At 38.1% G+C, this 25,330-nt stretch overlaps 1 non-coding gene across 1 annotated transcript; it reads right to left on the bottom strand.

Moving 5' to 3' along the window:
* Positions 1-2,117: 2,117 nt before the first annotated feature.
* LOC144282784 (U6 spliceosomal RNA) lies at positions 2,118-2,226 on the bottom strand. Its single transcript, XR_013351226.1, has one exon. It is a non-coding gene; the product is annotated as a U6 spliceosomal RNA (small nuclear RNA).
* Between the last annotated feature and the right edge of the window lie 23,104 nt (positions 2,227-25,330).

Genomic DNA, 25,330 nt, shown 5'->3' with positions numbered 1-25,330 from the left:
TTTTTGTGGGTAGTATTGAAACCATCTGGACTGCTTTGAAGTCAGTTTATTTTACTAAACTAAACTTTTTCATGATTGTTCCCTTTTCCTTTACACGATGCCATGCAGCATTTGGTTAATTCTGGCACAAGTACACCTGTGTTTATAAATCTGACAATTTAGTCTGTAGATGAAGGAAGCTGAAATCAGAAATTCGCGCCAAATTAAGTCTATTGATAGGCTCCAGGGTTTTTTTCTTATTGATATTATTTTAGATTAAATGTTTCCCTGTGTGGTTAAATATCTTTGGCTTTAAGTATCAGTTTACTTAAAGAGACAGTATAGTATCGTGATTAAAGACGTAGGACTTATAGTCAGTGAGAACCAAGTTCAACTTACTTGTGTGACCTTAGGAAAGTCAGTTTACCTCTGTGGGCCCCAGTAACCTCATGTGTAAAATGGTGGTTGGGGTAGCCAGCCTCCAAGACAGCCCCAGTGATCCCTGCCTCCTAGTATTCATGCCTCATGCAGTCTCTTCCCATGTTGAATAGGGTTGACTTGTTCAACAAATAAGATATTGTGGAAATGATGGTGTGTGACTTCTGAGGTTAGGGAATCAAAATCATTGTGGCTTCTGCCTTGTACTTTCTCTTGGGTGACTCAGTCTGGGGACAGCTAGGGCCATGTTGTAAGGATAGGCAGTCATAGGAACAGCCCACATGGCAGGAACTGAGGCTTCCTGCCAACAGTGAGCACCATGTAAGTAAGCTGTCTTGGAAGCACAAACTCCAGTCCTAGCAAAGCCTTCAGATGTCTGCAGACTTGGCAGTGTCTTGACTGGAACCACATGAGACAGTCCGAGCTAGAAATACCCAGTCAAGTCGCTCCCCCAATTTCTGATATATAGGACCTGAGAGAGATAATAAATGTTTATTTTATTGAGCTACTGAATTTGGGATAATTTGCTCCACAGCCATAGATGGATGATACAGTTATAATGACAGGACCCCCTTGTCGGATTGTTGGGAGGATTAAATGTGACATTATAAAGGCTTTGTACAGAGTCTGGCACATTGTGTTATTCAGAGAGATAAAAGTGATAGTTATGGATGGAACTTGACACTAGAGGACCAGTTCTCCTCTCCAGCACCTTTACTCCAAATGCTTTATGTGGGCTCTTCATTTAGATGATAAATAATTCCAAATTTATAGCCAGCTCCTGAGTGATTGGCAAATTGGGTAGCATATCTGATGCTTCTTGTGTCCTGATTCACATGTTCTCATCCCACTTTTTAACTACAGCCTTGTAGTCAGCTACAGAGCACTCTTACTTAGCCTGATGGCACCTTCCTCAGCTGCAAAAGTGCCTCTTGTTCTTGGGGCTGTCTTAGTGTACATTAGCATGTATACTTTTAACTATTTAAATGCATGTGAGAATCTGGAGCTATTGGAAATGGGAGATGGTGGGTAAAGACTACTTCTTTCTACCCTTCATCTAGATGATTCTCAGGCACCTTCTCAATGGCTCCTTGAAGCTGTCCTTTGTGGACTGGAGGTCTATTGCCCATAGTGGAGGTCTGCTCAGTACCGCCTCTTTGGATTGGCTTTCTCTCCTTCATTCCACTCCTTCCAGCCCCTCACTCCTGCTTACTGCCTAAATTCAACTCTGCATGCCAGCCTTGTATTTCTCTGGTTCTGCCCCTTGGAGTTTACCTTTGGCTGCAACAGTTGGCTCTAGTGAGAATTGGCCAAATGTTATTTGCTTTATGTATGTTCATGAAACCATTACCATGATACCTGCTTTACCCTCTTCAGTAGTTTTCTACTGTTCTCAGGAATAAGTCTCAAACACCTCATACAGTGGCAGGGACCTCCACAAGCTGAGTCCTGACCATTCCTTCAGCTTCCACTCCCAGCTTCTCCCTCCTCTCCCATCTGTTCTTTACTTTGGCCTTACTGGGCTTTGCTGAATTCCTTTTATGTGAGAATTTTTCCATTGCCTCTGAATCAAGAGCGTGCTGTTTCTTTTTACCTTGCTTGGCCAACTGTCATTGTTCAGGCCTCAGCCTAAATGCAGTGTCCCCAGGAAGGCCTTGAATATGTCCTATCATTTTATTCTATTTTATATTACTTATTTTAAAAATATGCAACACTTCAGAAATTGGAGTATCATCCTTCTTCAGGGCCCATGTTAATATTTTCTCTGTATTGTTGCAATTTTAGTATATATGCTGCTGAAGCAAGCACCTGAAGATATCATTTTAAATATCTGCATATCAATCTGGATTTATCTTTTCTTAACACCTGTTGTACTTGTATTTTCTTAATGTTCACATTTCCTCCTTGAATATCAATTTTATGAGGCCAAGAGCTGTGACTGTCCAGTTCTCTATTGCTTAATGTTTGGCTTAGAGGACATTCAATAAATGTCTATTCAATAGAAGAAAGAATTTAGGCAAAATTCACTTGACTGATAAATATCTGTGTGATTGTTTTTTTTAAATGCCTTAGTCTCTCCTTTTAAAACACAAATCCAATCCAAATGGGTCTCCTCAAGCTGCTGAAACAAAATGTTACTTTAATAGCAAAAAAAGACAAATTTGTTGGTAGTAGAAGGATTTCCTTTTATAATTACATTTCCTTTTTTGCCACTACAAAAGGCAGTATTATAGGCTTGCATCAACTGACTGACAAGCTCCCCAAGTACTTTTTTAAAAAAACTTTTTTAGAGAGGGAAAGGGGTAGAGACAGAGAATGAAAAAGAGAGAATCTTAAACAGACTCCACACCCAATGCAGAGCCCAATTCGGGCTCAAACTCATCACCCTGAAATTATGATCTGAGCAGAAATCAAGAGTAGGACATGTAACAGACTGAGCCACCCAGGCACCCCTCTTCCAGCACATTAGATTATAATTCAGTTTACAAAATTTGATTGACAGATGACTTTTAAAGATGATCTTTATTGGATAGAGTTTACCCCTGTGTAAGTAAAATTTGTAGTTTTAACTCATGTAATCTAAGCTCTGCTTAAACAGAGCAGACTTTTTGCTTTCAATATATGTAGAAAGAGAACTCAGTTGATGAGTCAATAGGAAACAGGAGGTGTGCCCATCCTGGGAAATCTAGCCTTTTCAGAAACAGCAACACTGTTCAGATGGCAGAGGGTTACATCAGGATTCTGGTTCTATATTTAAGGATAGAGAGTCTTTTATGAATGTGACATTCTTGAAAATATATTATTGTAAAGTCTAGGGCCATCTTGTATTAGCTGGTGTCAGATGGTCTAAATTTGTGTACGAATACTAAAAATCTGGTATCATATCAGTACTGAATTATGGTAGGTAAGAAAACTGAATAATGCTGTATTTAAGGCAAGTTTCATTGATGAATATGTTTATAAAATGGAAGTCAGCTCTGTGGTAGATCAATAATGCACAAAGATATCTCCTTTGATATTTTGCAAAGGGCTGTGTACTAAATTTATTATGTCCTTGACAGTGATAAAAATCACACACTTCATGTGGCAGGAAAACATTCATTCATTTAACAGATATTCATTGTGTGCCTACTGATGTAGGAAAGATGTTAGGGTTCACAGGCGACCGCCAGGAAAGAATTCTTGAGACACCTTCCATGCAAAAAGGTAGCTTTATTAAGGCACGGACGGCACAGGACCTGTGGGCAGAAAGAGTTGCACTGGGATCATGAAGCATGGCCTATTATATACTTTCAGGTTGGGAAGGGGTTAGGGATAATGTAAGCCTCCCAAGTATTCTGGAAGCAAGGTTTCCAGGATCCCAAGGGGGCTAGCTATTATTAGGAAAGGTCCTTTATTACTGCTTAGTAAAAACTCAGTCATGAGGCCCTTCAGATGTATAACAGTGGGTCATATACTTGGGGGATGGTTGCCAATATGGATCTTGGGGGATAGAAATAAAGGAAGTTTCCAAAGGAATTTTTATATGTTAAAGTAGACTTACAAGTTCCTAGGGGTTGGGCTAAGATTGCCTTTTGCCCTTAGCAAAGTATCAACATCGAGGCAGTTGAGTCCCTAGAGGAATGTCACTCTGCTTGTTTCAAGGACTTGTCAATGGGCTGTAGGTAGTAAGGAAATTTAATAATTTTCTTCTGCCTTTTTTTCCCACATCACTTACTATGTTCCAGGCACTTCTCTGGGCATATGAGATACAGCAAGAGCAAAATATATTTCTGCAACTTCTCTTCAAGAACAGATTTTTACCATGACAAAGGGCTTTGCAAAACCACATGGAGAGGAAATGGTTGACATCATTGGGAATTAGGGTTGGTCAGGCTACAGGAAATTGTCAGCAGATTTCCCACGGTATTTTCTGAAGAATGAGGATCTTCCAAAAGGAAAGCAGTGCATCTAGATCCAGCTGTTACAGGAGTTTATTTGAAGACTAGAAATGCTCTTTTTCTCTAAGGATATTGAGATACCATTGAACTAAGTTAACTTAATTTAGGTCTCACTCATCCACAAGGTTTAACCTGGTGGAGTTGACCCCTCTTTCCTCTCCTTTGGATCAGGGGAGACTTCGCCAGACAGTGAGTTGTTCCAGAAAAACAGAGCAATGGATCATGTACAGTAAAGACAAAGGCTATAGGGAGTCATAAAAATTAAGGACAGGGGCTCCTGGATGGTTCAGTCCTTTACGTATCTGACTTCAGCTCAGGTCATGATCTCGGGGTTCTAGGATAGAGCTGTAAGGGCTCTTGTTTAAGCTGGGAGCCTACCTTTTCCTCTCTCTCAGGCCCTCTCCCTGCTTGTGCTCTCCCTGTGTCTCTCTCTCAAATAAAATCTTAAAAAAAAAAAAAAAAGAAATTAAGGACAACCCACATTTTAATCTAGATTTGATAAGGTAAGATACACTAAAAGGTAATTCCTGGGACAAGATGAAAGAGAACGTGAATGTATAATCTAGATTAGTGGTTCAAAAGCTTGGGTGGGCCTCTCACCTCAGGTACAATTAGAGATGCTTCAACTTAACCACAGCAGTTCTGATACATACTGAAATTTGAGAACCACTCACCCAGATGTTAAAATCCATTTGGTGGTGAACTCTCCACTATGCTTCCCCAAAGGTTTCCAGAGTCTTTGGGCAAGATACTAACTCTCTGTGCTACCTGAGATGGACTCCTTTTATTTCTAAAAAAAAAAACCTGCATAACAAATAAATGTTAAAAGTTATGAAAATTACGATGTACATTCGTGCTTATTAGTAAGATTTTGTTAACTAAGGGAATTGTATATGACTATGGGTTCTGTGGTTCAATCTTAGATCAAGTGTTCATTTTATTAATTGGGAAACTATAAATATTTGCATTTGCAGTTATCCAGACACTACAGTTAGGGTGTGAGTTTGGACCACTGCTCCACTGGTTATGGAACTAGAGATCTTTAAACCTTAAAGGAATTTTTATTTAAAATGTGTACCAACAGTATATGGAATCAAGAAAATAACTTAACCCTGGGAAGATGGGAACTGTGTTAATGTGGTTGTTATTGCTATTTGGGAAAGCCAGGTGTTTGGATGACTTACACCCAAAAAGAGTCTTATAGGTATTATTTTTTCTTCTTTGTTACTCAATTTAATGTATTTTTAAACTAAGAAACAAACACCTTCAAAAATACTAGATAATATAAATTCTTAGTTAGCCATGCCTGCAAAGATTTCTTCTGGAAGGATGGTGGGAACAATTTTTCCTTTGATTCTGACTCCCAGCATTCTGAACTTGATGTATACATTGTATGTATTGCAGCACATCATTCTTTTACTGAAATTCTTTGAGTTTTTCTTTACAAAAAGCCTTGGAAATTTACCAGAGTAAATCATAAATCATTGCTGTAATTGACTCCAACAAACCAAAATTGCACAAGAAAATGAATATACAAATTAAAAAATAAAGTTTGGCAGGTCTAGTGATTGCTTTAAGTATTGTTTAGTCCCAAGAAAAAATGAAAAATAAGTTACGAGTTGAGTTGTATATAGGGTAATAGAATGAGGCTTTGAAGTACTAACAATTCAGAAACTCTCACAATCCCTGTCTAAAACAAAGTTCTCTGTTTTCTTCAGTGCTTTTTTGCATTAGAAACCAAGTTTACCAGCTGCTGTAAATCACTTTTCCTTCATTATAGTAGTTGACACTATGATACCTTCAAGTGGGTGTTGCTTATCTTGAGAGTTGTGGTAAATGTTGAATGAATATGAGAAGGAATTATAGCTATTTAACAACTGTTTACAAAGGTTCCAGTATTCTTGGGAGGGAGCAGGAAGTATTAATTTAAAAACAGTTTGCAAAGCAAAAAAGAAGACAGAAGAGAAAAGCATTTTATTTCTTAATCTGTTTGGATTACCTCTAAGGGGATGAGTAATGAATGAAATTCAGGATTAGTACACAGGAAGGGCTCTTAAGAGACAGTCTAGACTTTAGGCCATCTTTTTCTTTTACAAAACTCTTTCTGATTTTCTTTTTTAGAGAAAATTCTCTGCCATATTCTTATAACACTTTGAAGGAAAGAGAATTAAGAACTCTGAACAGTCTGGTGTCTAATAAACTTCATCAAAGTTGTTTTCTTTAAAATGTTTTAACTTCTCAGATTGCAATTTTGTATTTCATAGGATTTGTAGACATTTTACATCTTGGATTTATATAGTTTAGTTTTCTGCCTGTTTTAAAAAAATTCTGATCTAAGTCATTTTAAATCCTAAAACACTGCAAAGTCACTACCCTTTACCTTAAAATTTCAAGTTGTGTGTTAATTTAGCCATGTTTTTCTAAGCTATCAACAGAGGTATCTCTGCTGTCACTGGTACATTTTAAACTACTAATGGGAAAAATTTTCTGGTAAAATTATGTTAGGTCTCTCATATATCTTTCAGGGTAGTCATGAAAGTTTAAACATAGTATTCACTTAAGATGGGCCTGTTAAGGAAGGATGAATCCTCTGTATATCTCCCCAACTCCAGTGCTACATAAAAGAAGGAAAACAGTTTTAAAAAAGAAATTTGTTTATGTAATTCCTGTAAATAATATACACAAATATATTGCAGACCCTGGTATGCAATTACAAAAATGTCCTTACTGATACACTGAGATTGGATACAAACTGCATTTCTTTTTCTTTAACAACTTACACACTACAGGGGATGGCTCTCACTTTACTGTCTTCCAAGCACTCTAGACAACAGAATTTGTCACCCGCGCTCGGCTCTTTTTTTTTTTTTTAATTTTTTTTTAAAATTTTTATTTATTTATGATAGTCACAGAGAGAGAGAGGCAGAAACATAGGCAGAGGGAGGAACAGGCTCTATGCAGGGAGCCTGATGTGGGACTCGATCCTGGGTCTCCAGGATCACACCCCAGGCCAAAGGCAGGCGCCAAACCACTGCGCCACCCAGGGATCCCCACGCTTGGTTATTTATGTCCAGCTACTTTGGAGGCCATTTTCTGCTGCTGTCAGATTTCCTTGATGAGCACATTTGCCTGGCTCTGGAATGGGTGAGACTTCTCCCAGGAATGAGCATTTATTCTACTCAGTTACCACAAGGCCCAGTTTCCTGGACTGCTGTGTCACCATAGAGGCAGAGTGCAAACCTTTCCCTGGATTCCTTATTTACATCTATTCTGAAGAGTTAGTTACCTGGTGGTCAGTACTGGCTGCTGCTCCTTTTTGTTTCTATCCCCTCTCCAAATATTGTAGTTTATCCCCTTGATGAAAGCTTTACATACTTGCACACAAATATTAGTGTTATCTTAATATTATTACTTGTGATTTCCAGCTTCCTACTTAAAAAGCTCATCTACGGGGGAATGACTCTATAAATTTTGGTTGGTACTTACTTTTGCTGAACGGTATGCAGCCAGTAAAAATCCAGAGTTTGTAATAACTCAGAAAAATGTTCCTGTTAACCAAGTGAGGAAAGCAAGATGCAAAATTGTATCTATGTTATGACCACAGCCATGTTATAAAAGAACTCTGCTGCCATCTAAATAGTTTATGCCTTAGAAAAAGTCTGAAAGAAAACTTAGTAGAAGCAATTCACTTCTTTTCATGAATTGTTTTCAAAATCTTTGTAATAGATGCATCACCTTTAATGTGTAAATAAAAATTTGGTACTTTCTCTTTTAAACAAAGTCTTCTACTTATTATCAGCTTATCTTCTGCTTTTCCATAATTTGAAGGAAAAATTCCTCATTGTATAAGTGATGTTGAGAGATCTGAGAAATAGGAAAATGTAATGTAAGTAAAAGTAATATTTAGTTCACCTAATTTCATAAGAAGTGTACAGACTCATACATATTTAATGAAGATCTCAATGATTGAAATAATTCAGTAGAAAGCTACTTATCATTTCTTACTTTAAGTAATTTCACTTTCCAATCTTGGTCCTGACAAGAGAAGGTCTAGTTTTAAATAAAATAAAGTAAAATCACCCAACTATCCCATCCCCCACCCACCTTCCCTCCAGCAACCCTCAGTTTGTTTCCTAGAGTTTAGAGTCCCTTATGGTTTGTCTCTCTCTCAATTTGCATCTTTTATTTTTCCTTCTATTCCCCTATGTTCATCTATTTTATTTCTTAAATTCCACATACGAGTGAAATCATAGGGTATTTGTCTTTCTCTGACTGACTTATTTCACTTAGCCTTATACCCTCTAGTTCCATCTATGTTGTTGTAAATGGCAAGATTTCATTCTTTTTGATATATGTGTAATATTTCATTATTTATATAGACCATATCTTCTGTATCCATTCAGTTGTGGACATCTGGGCTCTTTCCACAGTTTGGCTATTGTGGACATTGCTGTTGTGAACATTGGGGTGCAGGTACCCCTTCAAATCACTGTTTGTATCCTTTAAATAAATACCTAGTAGTGCAATTGCTGGGTTGTAGGGTAGCTCTTCTTTAAACTTTATTAATGTAAATATGGAAAAGTTGTTGAAGACTTTAATCTGATATGCTCTATTTTACTCGTGATCATCAAATGTTAATCTAGGAAAAATTTACCAGTTCAGAGATTTAGAAATTGAAACTCAGAGAGCAGAGTGATTTGCCACAGTGAGTGGCAGTGCTGAGTCTAGAATGCGTATCTCCAGACTGCCATTGGAGTGCCTTTCCCACCATGACTCTATGTCTCCCAGAAGCCAAACAAAATTCAGAGTCTTCTTTGGTCTGGAACAGTTTTAGTTTTGCATTGCTGTTTCATCTCACATGCAAAGTATCAGAGCCAATGAATATGAGAAGAACAGTTTTCCATATATCTGCTCTGCCAAAACTAATATGCACTGGCAATTGAAGCACCAAAGCAATTTAGAAGACGTCACTGTTCAGTACTGGGGCAAGACCCTCTATCCAACATGTATCACCTGCATTGCAGACAATGCCCATATGCTATTTTCACTAGAGAAGGGGAAGTGAACTTGGGAAAGTATGTTTCCAAAAATGCAAATATCTACATACAGTTAATAAAGAGACATTGTGGGAAATAATTCCCTCTGTAGCCTTTGTGCTTCTTTTCCAATTTAGAGCTAAGGAAGGGGATGGGCATGTATTCTGGCTTCCATTTTTGTTTGTGTTATAACACTACTTTGGGTTCTGCCCTTTTATTACTGCTTCAAAAAAAATTCCTAATGGAAAAACAATTATTTTGACTAGTTGGGAGGAAGTTTGAATTTTCTGTCTCTTTAGAAGATGGGGAATAAGAAGGGCATTTATTGAGGGAAACGTGACACGTCTCACATCGCTTTCTGTTTGTTTGTTCTTGGTAAACTGTTCAGCCTTGGGATTTGTGCACTCGATGCCAAGATTATATCAGTAGTGTCAAAGGTGTATGTATATTTCTATGTTACCATCTTTAGCAAGGCCCTCTGCATTTCTGCCTTAATGGAAGCTTCATAAATTAAAACAGAGTGGATTTTTTTTCCCTATCACCTTTAAAAACATTTGAAAACTTACAAAAATGCTTTTCAGATATGTTGTATCATGTATTTTTTATAACACTCCTTTGGGAGAATGTATCATCATTCATATTATAAAAATGAAGGAAAACTAAATTGCAGCTAAAATTTGGCAGTACAGTGTGGTCTCCCCATGGCCTCTGATCTCAAATTTTTGCCCTTTTCTCTATCTCCTATGATTTATGGCCCCTCTGCTGTAGGGTCCCCATTCCATCTACAGGATAAAAATTCACTAAAACATTTACACTTTGTGTAACAAAGCTCTTCTGACATTGTACTTTATTGCTCGTGTGAGTCTGTATAATCTGCATCTTTCACCGTGAAGGAAGGAATAATGGAGCACTAATAACTTTAGAAGTTTCTCCTGTGATAGTGTTTTTTGGTAAGATTCAATTCATTTGCTGTGTTTAAACCCTGCATGGGCAGCCCGGTGGCTCAGTGGTTTAGCGCTGACCTCAGCCTGGGGAGTGATCCTGGAGACCCGGGATTGAGTCCCACATCGGGCTCCCTGCATGGAGCCTGCTTCTCCCTCTGCCTGTTCTCTGCCTCTCTCTCTCTCTCTCTCTCTCTCTCTCCTCTCTGTGTATTCTCATGAATAAATAAATACAATCTTAAAAAAATAAAAAATAAACCTGCAAATATTTACAAAATGGTGGTTGAATTAAAATAATGGCTTTTGTTAGAATATGTTTATTCTGATTCCATTCATTTTTTTAAAAAATGCATAGTGAACACAGACTTAATAAGACAGAGGAATGGTATTTTTAAATTAGGTTTTCTATTTGCTTGCTTAAGTAATTTTTTGGCTGTCAGGAAGAAAGGCACTATCATTCATTTTCATAGGATAGTCCATGGTTTTTGTTGTCAATAATGTACTTCAGACTATGATCTGAATCAGTAATTGCTAGATATGTGTGTATATAAAAATTTATTATATATGTATATTTTTCTCTCCAACCTTCTAACCATACTACTCTTCAATACCATTTTTCTTTTTGTATCCCTTTGCTTATTCAGAAAATCTTCATGGAGAATCAACTGTGAAGCCTGGACACAGAAGAGTGAGGGACTATCTCATGGTTAATAAGTGGCATGGTCAGGACTTGAATAAAGCCTGTCTGGTTAAAAGCCACAGTCTTAACTGCTAAGAATGACATGTGACATTATGACACGTGCTGTGTGTGTGTGTGTGTGTGTGTATGAGGGAGGGAGGGAGAAAAGAAAGAGAGGTGAAAAGAACATATAAGACACAGTCTTACCTCTCCCAGTCCTTTCAAAGGGCAGTAAGTTGGGAATCATGTAGTCTTCTGTGTGAGCTCAGTGCTGCCTACACATATGTAATGTCAAGAAAATAGGGTTTGGTAGCATTTCAGTGGGAGAACAAGGATGCATGTAAGTGAGATTAATCACTCTTAGTGAAAAAGAAACATTTTCTTAGTGACCTTTATTTTCTGACTTTTGACAAGTATTTTAATCCTTAGTATTTCAAAAACTTGAAGCATATAGTTATTGCAAGGACGTCATAATTTTATGCTTGAAAACATTGGGAACACTGAGTGATCTTTCACCTCTGCAAAGATCTTAGTGCTAAGTGTTATTGAGAGAAGATAAATACAAGTGGGAACATACTCTGACTTATTGCCCTAAATCAGGGCAAAAAGAGGAAGGCTAGACCTAACTTATTGCACCCCTTAATGTGATCCACAGATTGGTGTTGCTGGCCAGACTGATTGTAAACAGCTTGTGACCAGACAGATACAAACATTGAGAGTTCTTAGAAACATTTGGGTAATTGGAAGAAATTTGAAAATGTAATTTTATGGCTATTGAATCTAATGATAGAAACCATGGCATTTGTATTTTCTATACCTTTTCTTTTTATTTTCTTGTTTTCTCTAGTTTCATTCAGGTATAATTGACAAATGAAATTGCATATATTTAAAGTATACAACGTGATGATTTGACAAACATAGACATTGTGAAATGATTACCATAATCAAGTTTATTAATATGACCATCACCTCACACAGTTCCCATTGTTTTTTTAGTGAGAGACTAAAGATTTACTCTCTTAGTAAAGTATATGATATAGTATTATTTATTTATTTTTAGTATATTATTATGTTGATGATCATGATTTTTTAGAGAGAAAGAGAGAGAGCGTGGTGGGGGAAGGGGCATTGGGAGAGGGAAAGAGAGAATCCCAAGTAGGTTCCATGCCTAGTGTAGAGCCCAATGCGAGGCTTAATCTCACAACTGTGAGATCATGACCTGAACTGAAATCAAGAGTCTGGTGCTTAACTGCCTGAGCCACCCAGGCACCCCATGATATAGTATTATTAACTATAGTTGCTACACTGTACATTAGATTACCTGAATTTACTCATTTTATAACTGAAGGCTAGTACCTTTGACCGGCATCTCCCCATCTCCCTTACCACTCAGCCCCTGGTATAGCACTATTCTCTCTGTTTCTGCGAGGTTTTTTTTTTCTTCTTAAGATTTCATGTATAAGTGAGGTCATACAGTATTTGTCTTTTCTCTGGCTTATTTTACTTAGCATGAGTTCAACCATGTTGTTGCAAATGGCAGGATTTCCTTCTTTCTCATGGCTAATATTCTATTATATATGTATTCTTATGTATGTGTATAAATATCACATTCATATGCATATAATTCATATATATATTACATTTTCTTTATCCATTCATCTACCAAGAATACTTGACTGTTTCCTTATCTTGGCTATTGTGGAAAGTGCTACAGTGAACATAGATGTTTTTATTTACTTTTTTTGGTAGTTTATCTCTATTTTATTTTACAAGTATCACTTATTTGGGATTGAAAATTAAGAAAAGCAAGCTGGTTTTCTACTACAGATATTTGAGAACACTATACTGAGCCACAATCAAGTCAGGTTTGTTATTGAACTGAAAATAATGTATTTTAAAAACACATTGAGTATAAAGTACCAGATTAAAATATGTAAATTGCAGCATTAGATATTTCTGAGGCCTAGGTTAACTTGGTGAATAAGATCCAAAGAATTCTGGGGATTTGCAATTACATGGAGGTAATCTTTGCTTAATTCCCACAAGAAATTTTGACAAAAACTTGGGAAAGGCCAAACCTTACTAACTAGCCTACCACTTGAATATCTTCACAATGATATCATGAGGATATCTTTGCTTAGTCTCTCACCCAAAGAATCATTGTATTAATATCCATTTATTTATTCATTTGTTCATTCATTCATTCAGTGACCATTGGGGACCACTCTTTGCATATTAGAATGTGCTAATAGAATAATATGAGGAGGTGTCTGTATGCATACAAACATTTCTAGAGATGATTTAAGGGCATGTTCTTTGAGTTCCCTGAGTGACCCTTGAAGAACTCAGGTCCATTAAGCACATTTAGAAAATGTTCTTGGCTTATTGGACTTCAACCATACTTTTCCTATTTTCCTGGCCCCATTACCTGTCACCCCAGTGTTTTTGGCTTGTACTTTAGGTACGGGCCCAGAAGATAGCAAGTGGGACAGGACAATGGGAGTCACAGAGGAGGCAAAAGCTAAAGCTGGGCCACAGTTGTAGAAGCAACCTCCACTGCAAAAGTCGTTGGCTTTGATGTGGGAGGTGTGACACCCCCAAGGACACAGTGGCCTACATGATACCAGTGCCATTTTAACATAAAGTTAGCAACATATGTGTGACATACAAATCAAACAGACCTTATTGCTGAACCAGCCAGTTTGATTCTCCTTCAGGCGTACATAGCAAGATTACAGTGCAATTCCTGCTAGAATCCCATTTGGTAAAGTGTAACCTCTGACATTCTGCTGAGTGATCTTTTGGGAGTTCTAAAGACATAACATGCCTTTAGAAAATAACACAATCTTTCTCTTTCATTTGACTTCCTTTTATTTTATTTATCTTGATTTATCACTGATAGGTTTGTTGTTATCATAAAAGAGAAGGTTTCCATCATAGATGGCATTCGTGATGCTAAATGGTAAAATAGTGTGTTTTACTGATGAATGTCCAGATAGCATTGAGTGGGGGAGGCCTAATCATTCAATCTCTGTCAGCAATTAGGCTGGATTCATAAACAAGAACACATGTTGAGACTTGTGGTATTGACTAGAACAGCTAGGTACTTTTTAGCAAGGTTTACAAGGTCTTGATTTTTCTCCACGTGATGTGTATGGGAGAAGTTGGGGAGGTCAAGAGGAAATAAGCATAAGTCAAAGGGAGACTTGTAAAATAAACAGCAACATCTGGCAAATGACTTCCTCCCATGAACATACGAAGGACCCTTATTCAGGGCAGTGAACAAGAAATGTTTTTCTTGGCAGCATGTTAATGTCTGTCCAATTTGGGAATGAAATTTGCTTAGGGTTATGATATTTCTCTTGCCGATGGTGTGGACTCTAAGGTCTAATGCTCAAAACAGCAACCATTCATTTGGCTATTTTTAAGAATCATTAGGTTTACTCTAAAGTGTTTTTGAAAGATATTTAAACATTATAGCCTCATAATTCTTCCTTATCTAAACTTTTGTTTATATCTTCTTAGCACACTGTATTATTTACACTGGAGAGGTCTGATGCTGCATTTCTTTTTGCTCAATTAACAAAAAGAACATTAAATTCTAACGATTCCATTTACCACTTCAGACATACCAATATGTACAAGCCCTTCATAATTTCTTGATGTATAACTATTCACATTAAATGATTAAAAATAAATTTAATATGCAATAATTTGGTATTTTATATCTCATCACTGGATTTATGAAAGGTGCTTTCAGGGCTTTTCCTACCAAATAGAGAGATTTTTATTGTTTTTACAGACTAAAAAAAAAAAAGTTAAATATGTATATATTAGGAAAATAGAACAGAAGTTTATAGAATGAAAAACCTTGAGGTCTTTCATATAGGTCATATCAAATGACGATTCTACGTTGAGTTTGTGCAAACTTGGAAATAGTCTTAAAAATTATTATCTTCATATGGTTTTCACTATTTTTAAGTTAATATAAGTTTAGCACAACTTTATAATTGTATCATGGGACTTGTGTACTTTGCTTCTCCATGCTGTGGTGATTTAGAGGTGTTTTCCCAGCTACGGGGAAGAGAATGAAATAAGAGCGTGTTCCTCTGGGGGGCTCAGTGGGATAGAATGTCCACCGAATTTCCCATCTCACTGCTCTTCCCTTCCTCCCATTTCTGTCATTGTCATTTATGAAAAGCAGATGGAAAATAAAGTGATTTGCACATAGAATAATTCTATTCAGTGTTCCAGGAAATGGGAATGTCTTAGTTTTAGGATTTTTATGATGGTGTTTTTTGGTTGCAAGCTTTTCACATAGTGAAACCATCTGCTTTTCTGAAGCTGCGTTCTTCTTAATGCAGGACTCTTTGAAAGGCTCATGGACTTCAGGTGGAAATCTACATAGTACCTACAAGGGAAAGAGAAAAGTCCTGGGATTTCCAGAGGGGGAATTTATCAGAGTAGCAGGCCTATCAGGGACTAAGTCATCCATGGAAGATTGCTCAGCAATTCTACGTGAGTGAGAAAAACTGTCACAGAGTCATACACTTAGATTAGCCATCCCCACCCTGAGTTGTTTAGAAAAAACAGTGTAAAGAATATAGTTTACCTTTTTTTTAAAAAAAAAAAAAAAAAAGGATTTTATTTATTTATTTGAGAGAGAGCATGGGTGGTGGGGGGAGGGGCAAAGGAGAAGAGAGGGAGAGGGAGAAGCAGACTCCCTTCTCAGCAGGTGGGGCTTGATGTGGGGCTCAATCTCAGGACCCCAGATTCATGACCTGAGCCTAAGGCAGACACCTAACTGACTGAGCCACCCAGGCACCCAATAATTCACCTTCTAGAGAGACTACAGTGGAATTTAGAGAAGGGAGAGGCTATCTCTACCTGGTGACATTTGACACAAGGAGTAGCTTTTGAGATAGTAAGGGAGTGGTGGAAGATTGTCGAAGAGCACCCCATGCAGAGGAAATCATGTTCAGTGGTCGCTTATTTTTTTTAAAGGACAAGAGGCTGTATGCTCCTCAGTATATCCCTCCAGAGCTCCTGACTCACATAATCAACGGGCCACTACAATCCATCCTTGGGTATATCTCAAGTAATGTATATTGGTTATGGCACTTTAGAACAGACTTAAGGAAATTTATTCTAGAGATCCAGGGCTCAATAACCCAAAGAGGAGGAATGCAGCCATAAAAAGGCAAGGTAACCAAGGTTTGGTTGGTGGTCTGGGACTTTATGGCTTGCCTCTGCTCCTTGTTTACAATGGTAGATTTATTTTCTCTATCCTGCTGTGAAGGTGGCGGGCAGTTTATGGCTTCCCCATTGCTTGTAGGTTTATATCTACAAATACAGCTACATGAAAAGATTGAGTAAATTCTCTCTTGGGCTTTATTCCTCCTAACAAAGGCTAGCAAAGAGTCAAAATAATCTGCATCATTATCTCAGCCACTAACCTATAACACTGAACAAAGTAATCAGTGAAAAAATATGTACATGATAGGTCAAATTTTGAGGCATTGACAAAGTAGGAGGAAGTTGCATTTTGTCTAAAAGATCAGCATGTTCTCTGGCAGTGGTTTAATTATTCTCTAATGAATATAGGTGAGCAGTCTGAGGGTGTGGTTTCCTGTGACATGATGGGTTCCAGGAAGATTAGCTGCAGAGATAGGAAAGACCCAGAAAGGAACAGGGCGTATACCCTGGGGGCAGGATTGGCAAATGTAGGATTAGTTCCTAGTTCTAGAAGATATGCATTCTGGGCCATTTACTAAGCCACAGGTAGAAAGGAGCAAGGCAAACAATTAGGCACCAGAGAGGTTGTGCAAAATGAAGGCTTAGTTTTAGCAAATGGCTGTAAAAGTAAATTAAAGTATGGTTTTTAAGGACTGATGGGTCCTAGAGCCTGGGACGAAACTCAACCCACAAACTCTGTGAAGAGAAGAGGCCTCTGGGATCTGGGAACAGGGGTGGGTGGGGGGTGCATGGCGGGAGGGGGAGGGGTCAATGTCGGGGGATTTGAGGAGTGTTTTGTAAGTGGATAGTAAAGGCTTCTGATTTTATTTGCGAGAGAATTCCTTGGTGGGCTAAGAAAAATATGTTGAGATCTTTGTATTTCTATGCTTCATTAGTCAGGATCAGGATATGCACAATCTGAAAAGTTACTACCCTGTCAATTTACACATAACTTGTCAAAAATACGAACAATGAGTTTACTGTTACCTTGTCATTGACTTACATAATAACCCAGAGACAGTTTCTTCTACATAGAATGCAAAACTGCAACCAGAAAACTGATAATCATCAGTAAATTATAGAGAGAAAAAGCCTTCTTTCAGTGGAGGATTCCCAAGTTTATATTTTCATTAAAAAAAAAAAAAAAAAAAAAACTATGACCAAAGACCTTTTTTTGAATAACCATTTCCCCTTCTCTCTCTCCTGTCCATGGTTTGATTTCTTTCTTTTTCGGAAGGAGATGGCAATGAACATATATGTTGAAACTGAATGCTGTATTCTTACATTTCCTATTTCTTAAACAGTGTCACCTGTTACTTCTTTTGGGACTCCGTATTCCTTGTTAATGATGAACCAGAATAGCTGCCTTCCCTCTAAGCCTTGAAAGTTCCCAATGAGATATTATAACCCTCATGAAACCCCCCCCTTTTTTTTAGCTAGCCTATCATGTGTCAGAATTTTCCAGAACGCTTTTGTTCTCACATCTTAGTACTTGACTTTGTTTTATGTAAGGTTATTCTTCCTCTTCACTGAGACTGTCAGATTCCCGACCTTTTTTCTATACTGAGCTTTGTCATTTTATGGAGAATATCTACTTTTCTCTTACCTCAGATGAATGTCCCATTTCCTCTTGAATCTTGCATCAGTGTTCCAGAATCCAGTTCCCCATACTTGAGTCCTTTCCAGAAGAGACCATAGGTCCTAACAGTGCATTTCTGATGCTGGTCTCATGGATTCTTGTGCAAGATTTACATTATGTATTTTTTTCACCTGCCTACCTCGTCTCAGTCTCTTTATCACTCATTCCATCTATTTGAACACATGACTGTTAGACCCCAAGTTAGGAAAAAGTCACCCTCTTTTCTGTGTGTCTCTTTTACTCTCTTACCACCACACTTATAAGATCTGACACCAGATGTTTGGGGGTTTTTCACAGTAAGCCATTCCCTCTGACATCAGTTGGGTGTCCTAAAATTTAACTCAATTCTGACACTCTCTACCTGGAGATAGCATCAGGTCCACAGGTTAAGGACTCAGTCCTACAAGAACGCCCCCACTTCAGAGCCTGATCACAAATAGTAGATTCCTAGGTTACCCACATCTTTTGCCCAACTTGACTCCAAATTGGAGGCTCCCATGACCTCCTCCCTCTTGGATTCGATTAGTTGCTAGAACAGCTTGCAGAACTCAGGGAAACACTTACTTAGGCTTACCAGTTTATTATGTAATAATAAATATGATAAAGGATACAGATGAACAGCTAGGTGAAGAGATATGTAGGGCAAGATATGTGGGAAAGGGCACCGAGCTTCTATGACCTCTCCAGGTATGCCAGCTTCCCAGTACCCAGAAGCTCTCCGAACCCTGTACTTTTGGGGATTTTAATGAAGGCTTCATCACATAGGCTTGATTGAGCACTAACTCCATTTCCAGCCCTTGTTCCCTCTCTGAAAAATAGAGGGTAGTGCCAGAAATTCTGAGCTTCTAATTATGGGTTGGTTTTTCTGGTCCCCAGCCCCCGTTCCAGGAGCCCACCAAGTCACTTCACTAGAACAACCACTATCACCCAGGAAATTCCAAGGAATTTAGGAGCTCTGAGTCAGGGACTGGGGTCAAAACCAAATATGAGAACAAAAGGTACTCTTTGTATTCTTAACACTTAGGAAATTTTACAAGAGTTTTGGGAGCCCAGGGCCAGAAACCAGGGACAGAGACTAATACATATATTTTCTCTTTCACAGAACTCCTGCTAGATTCCCTGCCCCGCCCCCCTCAAGTTTTCTAGACTCCGGACTATAGTCCTCCTCAATCCAATTCTTCCTGCCACTTATATTTTGTCTTTTAATGATCTTTTAATATTTTCCCCTATATTGTTGATAGTTAGGTCTATGCCTCATCTCTGCTACAATATTTAATCTCATATTTATGACCACTATTTGAGAAAAACACTGTTGTCTCCATTTTACAAATGCCCAAACAGAAACTTTAATAAATGGTCAACTAATGCCTACTCACTCATAAGTGATATTTTTAGAGCTGAAAGAGATCATAAATATATAATATCTTCTATATTTATATGTGTTTTCATACTAGCTATATACTTCAACATAAACTGGTGAATAGATTGTCTTATAATCATGTTTAATTCTTTTTTTTTTTAATATTTTTTTTTAAATTTTTATTTATCTATGATGGTCACACAGAGAGAGAGAGAGGCAGAGACACAGGCAGAGGGAGAAGCAGGCTCCATGCACCGGGAGCCCGACGTGGGACTCGATCCCGGGTCTCCAGGATCGCGCCCTGGGCCAAAGGTAGGCACCAAACCGCTGCGCCACCCAGGGATCCCATCATGTTTAATTCTTACTAGATGATAATCTTCATCATGATTTATGAAATCTATAAATTCCCCTTTGACAAATCCAAGTTTAATTCCCTCAACAAACACAAAGTTAGCATGCCTCTTTTATCACCTTGCAGCATACATTTACATTTTTGTGTTTTGAGCACATACTGATTAGTCAAAGATTTAACAACTAAACTAATTTTCTAAGTGCATATAAAGCCTTGATGATGCTATAGAGATCAACATACAATATTTGAGTATTTTGCACATTTCATTTGAACATACTATTTATAGATCCTCCCCTTGAATTAAAATGACACATTGTGATAACTGCAGATGATAGGGAACTGGATTTTGGACATTTTGGATGAGATTAAATGAAAAATAATGAGACACTTTTGAACTTTCCTTTCAATGGGAAGCAATAATTCCTTAGAAAATTAGCTCTAAATACCCTCCCCCCAAATGTGGGTTCTCTAAGTCATAGTGACCTTTTCCCACAATATTTTTATAACAAATATTCTCCCAGGGACAATCTAAAATTCAGGTAGTTTATGTCCCTTCAAATAACCAATAGGAAAGAACATAAATAAAGCAAGTTGAGATTCCTACTTCAGATCAGTTTCCTTCCAAAATTGCACATTCAGAAAGCTAAGTTCCCACAAGTATCTGAATGTTAACTAGAATTACATTTTCATCTTAGTAACACAATGAAATCCATTATTTTAAAAAGCTGAACATCATTGTCAAGGCCACTCTTAAGTATCCATCAACTATGAGGATTATCCACACAGCAAGAAAGGCTTCTCCACAGCTGCATTTTCTCAGTGAGGAGATCCATGTCTGACTTGTGGGTTTCTCTGTTCCCTTTCTCTGTGATACAGGAGAAAGAAGATCTAGATTTGAATCATTTCTCCACCACTTATGAGTGAGTTGGTATCAGTTGGCCATTCTTCTTCTGAGCTTCTAATCATGGGTTGGTTTTTCTGGTCCTCAGCCTCCATCCAGGAGCCCACCAAGTCACTTCACTAGAACCTGTGCTTCCTGAGGTTCCTGAGAAGGTGAATTAAGATAGCATTGAAAACAAAGTGAAAGCATTGGCCTTATAGGATGCCACAGTCAACTTCTTCACTGTCACAGGAAGGAAGGAGAATAGCTGTAGGGAGATTTGTATATTGGTAACGCATAGCTAGGGAATTAGCAAGACTGTTATTGGAATGAGTAGACCACCTAATCTAAATTTAAAAGGGAAAAGTTTAGAAAGATCAATGAAGTTGTGGCAGAATGGTCACAGCCAGCAAACTAGATGAAAAGGAGGTTACGACCAGAGTGGAGCGTTAAACTAGTGCTTTTGGAACTGGAGCAGATGAGAAAGCTCCAGGTGTAACCTGGAAATATGTGCCGATGTGGAGTGTTGGAGAGAACAGTATTGGAAACAAGGTGGCTAAGACACCAAGAGGTCAGGTTGTGACTATCCATATGGTTGTGGTAGTCCTCCAGGGAGATGAGCACGGCTTGGAAAGGAGAGATGGCAAAGCCTGATGGATGAAGGATAGGGAGCCTGGAGGGGAGGAGGGGAAAGTCGTAGAGTCAAAGGCGTGGGCCCCCACAGAGCAGGATGTTTTACTAGAAAGGAAGGGGAAGGACAGCAACTGGGAAGAAGGAAGGTAGCAAGTTGACTTCCTAACTGTGTCCTTGGGGTGTGTGAGCAATAAGGAGTTATCACTGCAGAAGTTTGCAGAGAAAGTTGTCTTAGGGGAAGGTTAGGGTTCAGATATGGTAAGGAGATGGGGAGACATTTAGAGAATGCTGTAGAAGGTTTGTTGATTTTGGAACAAGAATTCTAGCTGGCACGGAGGGTAAATGTAGGGGAGGGCAGCTCTGGGGAATGAAGTATTGTTATTATGAGCAGAGGGTGTATTAGAGCAGTGGCTCTCGATTTCTAATGTGTATCCAAATGGCCTTGTTCAAATGCAGATTGTTATTCAGTAAATGGGGGTGGTGAGGATTGAGACTCTGCTTTTCTTTTCATTTTCTGTTTTCTTTTTGAGATTCTGCCTTTCAGAAGCTCCTAGGTGATGTCAACGCTCTTGGTCCCAGACAAGTACTCTCTCAGGGGGTTAGAACACATTTGTTTACAGGGTTCTTCTGCTGTCGGCAAGTAGAGCATCCCTACGAAACCTTCCGTAAACCAAAATGCTTAAAGTGAAGAAGCAATTAACATTAATTTATATGGGAAAAGTTTTGAGCATTCCCAGATCCCCAAAATAACTTCTCTTAGGCTCTTCTGATACCTTGGAACAAATCTTGCTAATGGATGCAGAAAATAAATCTAGATAAAGCACAGATGCTCACAGACACAGCTCTGGGCTGTGGCGGCTTAATGCTGAGATGCTGAGGGTAGTTCCAGGGGAGGAGCTTGGGGGACTGCTCTGGCTGCTAGGCTTTGTGCTGCCTCCATAAAGGCTTGCTGCAAAACAAAAGCTGAATGCTGTTTTTGCTTTTCACCTTTTTTTGTAAAAGCAAAATTACTCTGAAGATTTCTTTTGTTAGGGAAAACAGGTACTTATGTAGGTCTTTTATAAAGGTAAAGTAGTATAATGTGGATTTTCAAAAAGTGGGGGATACCTATATTTGGGGGAGTGGTGAGGGAGTACACTTTTGATGTTCATTGGTGAAATTAGGGCATTAATTAACATTTATTAAACTTACTATATCTCAGAGGCTCTTTTTATACATTATAGATAGATGATGATAGATAGATGATAGGTAGATAGATGATAGATAGATAGATAGATAGATAGATAGATAGATAGATAGATAGATGATAGACTCATGTGATCCTCCCAATAACCCTTTGAAGTAGGTAATGTTATTACTCCCTTTGACAGATGCTTAAACAGAGGCACTTGTTCAAGGATGTACATACAGCTGGTAGTTATAGAGAGAGGATTTGAGCCCAGGCAGTGTTGATCAGAGTTGGCATGATTTGCTATTTATGGAAGGCGTGGAAGTTGTTTCAAGAGTCCATATCAGAGGGGATCGATCCCTGGGTGGCTCAGTGGTTTAGCGCCTGCCTGCTGCCCAGGGCATGATCCTGCAGTCCCAGGATCGAGTCCCATGTCGGGCTCCCTGCATGGAGTCTGCTTCTCCCTCTGCCTGTGTCTCTGCCTCTCTGTGTGTCTCTCATGAATAAATAAATAAAATCTTAAAAAAAAAAAGAGTCTGTATGAGAAAAATGAACAACGGGGCTAATGGTTAGAGGTTTTTTCCCTCGGCAGATACTTTAGAAATTTTTAAATAAAGGAATACAATATTTCAGTGTTACAAAAAATTCTATGGAGTGTACAGGGTATAACTTCTTAGATAGGAATTGGCAGTGATTTCCCTCCACTTTCTGTTAACTTCTATTTTCATAGACATGTAAACATAGTTCTATATTTAAATTAGTAGCTTTAACTATTTATATACTAACTAAATGCAGTCATTTGCTTATTGGTTCTCCCAGGTTTTGCTTGTGTGTTGGAAGCAGGATGGTGCAAAGCACCACAGTGCTCCTTTACTCCACCATATTACGCTTGGGTAAATAAAGATAAAGATTGTTATGTATTGTTTGGCCAACCTTAGTGCCTATTTGTGGGTGAACACTTTGGTACTTGTAAAAGCTTCCATAGCCTTCTTGAAGAGCTTGGGGGCACACAGAAGGACTAGAAACTGAAGTCATACTTATGACAGCTGGAACATAGTATCTCCATCCCCATCAAGTTGGCAAGCTAGTCCTATTCTTTTGGCAAACTGATCACATTCTTTCCAGTTTAGCTTTCACTAGATTTTTTCCTAAGGGAATTGAAAAGAGAGTAGGGAATAAAAAGATTCTTTATCTTTCATGAAAAAAAAATCGAGTATTTTCTTCTTTTTTCAAGACCTTAACTCATTTATAAATGTGGTGTTGCCTAAGGAAGGAGATTCAAATGGGGATTGAAAATCACCTGGGTGGCTCAGTGGTTGAGTGTCTGCCTTTGGTTCAGGTCATGATCCTGGGGTTCTGGGATCCAGTCCCACATCGGAATACCTGCAGGGAGCCTGCTTCTTCCTCTGCCTAGGTCTCTGCCTTTCTCTCTGTGTCTCTTATTAATAAATAAATTAAGTCTTAAAAAAGAACTCAGTATAGCAAAAGAGACCATGTTTAAATTCAGATACTATTTAGCTAGAAATTTCTTATTGTTGGTCTTATGCCTAAAGGTAGAGGACTTAAAGTGGTTTCAAAACTCATATTTCATTATTAAATAATCTGGTCCCGGGTGTCTGCTAGAAAGCAGTTCACGTATTAAAAGAATAGTGGCCTAAGAGTCGTATAATAATAAAGCCCTTGGTATCAGTATTAAGTTTTAGATCAGTCATATTTCTAAAACCAAACTCTAGAAGGAGTCAGTGGAATGACCTGTGTCCTGTGCTTACGGACATTAAGTAGACAGTTTCCTTCAAAAGTACCCTCTGGCTCCCATTTGATGGCTTTCTGCCTGGCACAGTATATTAAACACCTCTGGAGGCTGTCTTTATGAATGGCAACTTCAGCCATTAGGCTTTCTTAATCCAATAAACAAGGTTTAAGGGGAATGAAGTACATACCTTTGATCACCAGTGATACTATGTGAAGAGTGAGCAATTATGTTAATGATGATACTCAACGAATGCTTTGTTTATTTAGCGGAAAGCTTGCTGTTATTGGGCACCATTATCTCCTGCTAGAACAATCCAATAGCCTTTTAACTCATTTCCCATTTTCCACTCTTATTCCCTACAATCCATTGTCCACATAGCAGCCATAGAATTTAAAAAAACAAAAAATCCCTCATCCATCAGCCCATTCTTGCTTGTTCTAAGACTTTACAATACTTTATCTTTGCAGTTAGACAAAATCCAAACTCCTTATGTGATGTGATTCCTAATTAATTATCCAACTTTTCTTATACTGGTCTCCCTTTGGTCACATCATGGCAGCCCTGACAGCTCACTTTGGTGTGTTGCTATCTTGGGATCTTTGCATTTACTCCCTCCTGCCTGGATTGCTCTTTCTCAGATCTTCATGCATTTTACCCTAAGTATTTTTGGAATTCTCAGATTGCTAGATTTTAGGCAATACCTCAGTGTAGTACAAACTGAGTACCATGATTATTTAGTTTTTGTTTTGTTGTTACAGTGTCTACTTTATAACAGTGTTTAGCATTTTTGAGGAGTCATAAAAAGTTAAAACTTATAGATTTTTATTGCTTTTGATAATATATTTTAAAAATAATATATATTATGCCTATCTACATTTTTTATTTGGATGTATGCATATCTACATCTCAGGGAATATAATTTATTACAATAAATGAACCATTTCTTGATGACTCTGGGTCATTAGTATATAAAATTGTTATTATGATCTAATATAAGAATGTTCTGTGGGACTGCTGAAGATCTCTGCCCTTTCACTAAATTACCCCACACTGCATTTTGTGTTCTAAGATCTATTTTTTATAGTTCTATTAAAAAAACAAATCTATTCCTCCCTGTTTAGCTATATGAGCTAATATTTTTATTTCCTTCCCATAACTCTCCCTAGCTCTCCTCCCCCTTTCTAGTTTTTTGCTTTTATTACGTTTTGTCTTAGAGAAAGAGATTAGTGAGCCAAATAAAATTGTGCCCAAAATACGGGAAAGTGGCTTGAAGTCACTTAAGTTCATTTTTACAAA

This window comes from Canis aureus, chromosome 13, assembly GCF_053574225.1.
Source record: "Canis aureus isolate CA01 chromosome 13, VMU_Caureus_v.1.0, whole genome shotgun sequence".
In the NCBI taxonomy this organism is placed as follows: domain Eukaryota; kingdom Metazoa; phylum Chordata; class Mammalia; order Carnivora; family Canidae; genus Canis; species Canis aureus.
This window is presented reverse-complemented; position numbering and strand designations above follow the sequence as displayed.